Raw genomic sequence first — 5,534 nt, forward strand, 5'->3', positions numbered from 1 at the left:
CATCATGATAGATGGTGAAGAGATTGAGATTGTTGCCAGTTTCAGTTTGTTTGGCTTTATAATCAACACTCTTGGTACCAGCAGCCAAGAATTAAAAGATGAATTGCAGTGGGAAAGCCTGCTGTCAGAGACCTCTTTAAGCTACTGAGGAGCATTGATGTCTGTCTGGATAAAAGATGTGCCTGATACAGGCCATTTCTTTGCCATTACTTGATAAGCATCAGAGAGCTGGAGAATGACTAGGGATGATAGAGAGTGATGCCTTTGAGCTTTGGTGCTGGAGAAGAGTATTGAACATACCATGGACTGCTAGGAGAACAAACAAGTTCATCCTGGAGAGGGTGAATTCAGGCTGCTCCTTGGAGGCAAGGATTTTGAAGCTTCATCTGACATACTTTGGACATGTTGAAAGGAGGAGCCAGTCCTTGGAAAGGAACATCATGCTTGTAAGGGTAGAAGGACAGCGTAGGAGAGGAAAACCCTCAATCAGATGTATTGAGTCCATCACTAGAGTAATGTGAATGGCTGTGTCAGAGACAATAAGATTGGCAGGAGATAGAGCAGTGTTTAGGGCTATTATACATAGGGTCACTATGAGTCAGTAGCAACTCGACAGCACACAACAACAGCATATATAGATATCTAAATCTATCTTAGGGCTGTGCGGAAAGTAACAAATTATGGCTAACATTGAAAAGAATGGGAATCCCCAAACATGTAATCTTGTTCATGCGAAACCTATGCCTGGAACAAGAGGCTGTTGTCCAGAGTGAGGGTTTAAAATCAGGAAAGTTGTGTATCATTGTTGCATCTCACTGTACATCTGTTGTTTTTCTACACTGAACAAATCATTCAAGAAGCTGTCATCTATGGAGAAAATTGTGGCATTGTGATTGAAAGATGATTCATTAATCACCTGTGTTACATAGATGATGTAATCTTGCTCGCTGAAAGTAAGGAGGATTTTGCTATAGAAGATCAAAAACTAGCCCCTTCACTATAGATTACATATCAATATCAAGAAAACAAAAATTCTTATCACTAAACTGATAAGAAACATCTTGATAGAGAAAATATTGAAATTTTCAGTGATTTAATCTTACTTGGGTCCACGATCAAAACACTTTGTTCCAAAAATGTCAAGAGAGCAGAGTACACATTGCATTGGGAGAGTCTGAAGTCAAGGACCTGTCCAAATTACTGAGGAGCAGCTATGTCATCAGTTTGGGGACTAAAGTATTACTGGTTCAGGTCATGGCTTTTTCAATCACATTTGTTATGTATCTGAAAACTGGACAATGAATATGGGTAACAGAAAAAGGATTAATGCCATTGAGCTGTGATGTTGGAGAAGAGTACTAAACATCCTATGAATTGCCATAAGAACAATTGGAGAAAGTATAGTTGAAATGCTCCTTGGAGACAAAAATAAGAAAACTTCATCTCACATCCTTTAGACATGTAGTTAGGAAAGGCTATTCCTCAGAGAGGGACATCATTATGTAAATATGGAGCTTTGGTGAAAGAGGGCAAAACTAGAAAGTCATCTCAACTAAGCTTCACTTGTTTCACCAAATAGAAAACATTATTTCCTGTAATTAATTAAGTAGAATTAATTAAACATTTTTAGGGCTTTATTATAGTTTTGTGAAATATTAAAATTTCCCAGTAGAGAGTTCCGGTGATGTAGTCTATACCAAATTCTTCTGCCCATCCAAAGGTGTGAATCTCCAGAGTAGTTGAAATTCACCAGTGACTTCCACGGAGAAAGTTGGGCAGTCTTCTCTCATGCAATTAACAGCCTCCTAAAAACTCATCAGAAGTTTAGCAGGTGAATGGGTGAGTGAATGTTACACCACTGAAGTATACTTGGGGATCAAAATCTGGGTAGATTTCTGAAAATAAGAATTTTGGCTGTTCATTAATCTGTGAAGGAATTCGTGTATATTTTGTTACTCTGAGTTCATCTTGGTTTACGTTTTCATATAATTATTTTACATTCAACATGTCTTCAGCAAATCTGTAGTAATCATCTTTTCTTTGATTTCTTCTTGATTCTCAACCTGTCTTTATATTAATCTAGAATCCAGTGTAAATCCTACGGCTCAGTTGGGTCAGATAGTCATCTGACATAAGAGAAAACGAACTATACTGAATATTTGATAATTACTTGGATTCCAATGAAATCACAAAGGAAATTTGCATTATTACCAGTATTAGTCTTATTTTGAATCTGATTTATCTAAAGAATAAAAAAAAAATCACAAAGTGATCTATCAAAGTCTTCAAGATGTATAGTTTAAGTGAAGTATATTGTATGAAGTTTTAAGTGCAATGTACAACAGAACAAAGCTGTCTGCTCCTGTGTCACCTTAATAGTTTCTGTTGTCCTTAATATATGCATGTGTGTATATTACATTAAAATTAAAAATTTGATAAAATCTTTTTCTAGTTTAACAAACCTTAGTAAAAGGATACAGTTTTTCCTCAAAAGAATGGTTTCTTATTAATCAGTACATATAAAGGAGCATTCAGGAAGCAAATTATAAATTTATTTAATAATCACCAATTTCAAAAGAATGCACTTAAAAGAAAGTGAATAAATTGTAGATAAAACAAATAATGTCTGAATTATATTTTGACAATTATATACATGACTAGTGATGATTACGGTATTTTCTTTATCTTCTATTTTTTTAATTTTTAGTCAAATACCATTATGTACGACTATGGCTACAAAATGTATAATTAGGCTAGTGTTAAAAACTCCAGGTTTTATTTTATCATAGATATTTTCTAATTTATAATAGTTTGTCTTGGCTATAATGAAATACACATGATAGGAATGAAATAACATAATAGTTAAGTTTGTAAATATTATATTAGTATTGTCAATGCCATACATCCAATATATATTGCTTTCATCAGTTAATGTCATTTATCTGTTAGAACAAAGTACTTATAGTTATGCAGATTGTGTGGTGAATTACTGATTGGGCTGCCAGCTAGAAAATGATAGTTTGAGTTTGCTAATTATTATGAAGAGATCAGGAGGTATTTATTTGCTCCACTTAAGTTTTACAACCTTGGAAATCTGATCAAAGGTCCCTATGAGTCAGACAGAATTTACTTAATCTGGACAGTAATAACTTTGGTTTAGCTTTTAGAATGTTTACTGGAAGGTTTCCAACTGCAGTATTGCTATTCTCATGTAGAAAAAAAAAATCCACAACTAAACATACTATCTGATGATGGCTGTTGTTGTGTTGTGATGTGCCATAGGGTCTACTATGACTCATAGTTACTGAATTCACGGTAGCTCTGAATCCTGCTGTATCTTGAACCCTTCATACTGCCTCTAATACACCTATCCCCATTATTCCAGTTACTATGTCAATCCGTCTCATTCAGGGTCTTCTTCTCCTTCCTGTCCCTCAACCCTTTCAAGCATGATGTCCTATTCCAAGGACTGATTCTATCTGACAACAAGTCCTAAGTATGTGAGACAGAGCTTCAAAACCTTTGCCTCCAATGAGAAACTTGGTTTCACCCTCATCAGGACAGACCTGTTTGTTTTGTTGGCAGTCTATGGTATGTTCATGCCCTTGTCCAGCACCACAACTCAAAGACATCAATTTTTGTCATGTCACCCTTAGTCATTGTCCAGCTTTGTAATGCATACCAAGTAATTGGGAAGATCATGCTGCTGATGATATTATGGTTCACAAATTAGAGCGGCATTAATACACGTTCATTTTAGGATTGTGAATGTATATTACAATATTAGTATTTTGACAACCATGTATTCTAATAATTTCAAATAGAGTGTTAGTACCTAGTGTACTGTTATTAATGTATTCTATTGACAGAATATAATAATCAGAATCAGTTCCATAGCAATAAGTGGTTGTTGGTCATAGTGTTGTAGTACATTATCTGCTCTGTTGCTAATTGAAAGACTGGCAGTTCAAATCCTCTGGTTGCTCCTCTTACAAGATTGTAGCCTCTTATGAAGATGTACAGCCTAGCAACCCCATGGAGAGTGACTGTAGTTTGGGGTTTACTTTATGTCAGTAGATTTTAGTACACATGTTTGTTAGCTAATCTGAATCTACATTTATTAACAGTAGTCAGAGTGTCTTTGTAGATTAACTGACTAGGAGTATTAGAAGGTTGGTAAGTGGAAAGACTTTGATTCTTTAACATTTTAAGACTGTTATAAATTAAGCAATTTGAAGAAAATTCTCCATTTGTTGTTATTGGATTAATTTTCAAATGAGTGGATCAGTCTTCTTTTTTTTTTTTTGGATCAGTCTTCTTGAAACACATTAAAACTTAAGGAACAAACAATATCCAATAAAATATGCTTCTTTTGAAATGCATATTAACACACTTGTTTATGAAGAAATGTGTTGAGGGAAGTACATGAGAATTTCGGAATTGTAGTGTATAGGAAAATAGACAGTGATAATGAGATTTTTGTCAGGAATTGGCATATTTATTTTGCTTGTTTCTACTGACAAGAAACGTCAATGATATATTTAAACAGAGATAATCTTATTCAGAACCTTAGCAGACAATTGAATCTTTGTAGAAAGGCTTATAAATGTTCAGTGCCCTCATGAGAAAAATAATATCCACTCATTTTTAAATTTTATTTTGTTATTCTTTTGTTATCATTTCGATTACAGCATGTTCCTTAGAGGCAAGGACAGTAAAATTGTATCTCATTTACTTTGGGCGTATTGCCAGGAGGGATAAATCCTTAGTATACGACACCATACTGGAAAAGGCAGAGGGTCAAAGTAAGAGAGGAGGGTCCTCAACAGGATGGATTGGTTCAATGAAGGCATCAATGGTGTTGAGCCTGGCAGAGACTGTGATGATAGTAAAGGATAAGACAAGGTTCTGATCTGTTGTTGATAAGATCCCTATAAGTTAGTAGTTGACTTGCACCACCTAACAAAACCAATCATTTTCTAAAAACTAAACAGTCATTAAATTATATAAAATTTTCAGAAAAGATGCTAAAATTACCATCTATGTCTTCATTAAGTGTACCCTTTAAGTACATTTTATTACTATACTTTGAAGACATTGTAAGAAACCTATCAGAAATACAATGGCTGGTTCTAACCAAGGTTCTTCAAATAATTAAACAATTACATTCAGCTGAATGTCTTTTGAATACTGAGCTTATTTGTGTCATTCCCTGGACTTGTAAACATAACTTAGATGATCAATGGATGTATTATGATTCTAATGAAGAAGAAAGCAAAACAAACAAAAAATAAACATTGCCTAAAGATAATAGAAAATATCCTTTTCTCCTTTTATTTTGTTTTTAATAATTTTAATGAACATTTACAGAGAATTTGGATTTCCATTCATTCATTCCTGCACTTCTCTCCCTGCCCAGCCCTCTACCCCCACCCCCCAGTTCGCTCCTCTCTTTCAAAAGTAAAAGACTTCCTCCCTGGTACACAATCCCCCCGCACCCCTCCCATTGCCCCAAGTACATTCCACTATGCAAC

This window comes from Elephantulus edwardii, unplaced genomic scaffold (assembly GCF_000299155.1).
Source record: "Elephantulus edwardii isolate Elephantulus edwardi_28Jun2011 unplaced genomic scaffold, EleEdw1.0 scaffold00085, whole genome shotgun sequence".
Lineage (NCBI taxonomy): Eukaryota > Metazoa > Chordata > Mammalia > Macroscelidea > Macroscelididae > Elephantulus > Elephantulus edwardii.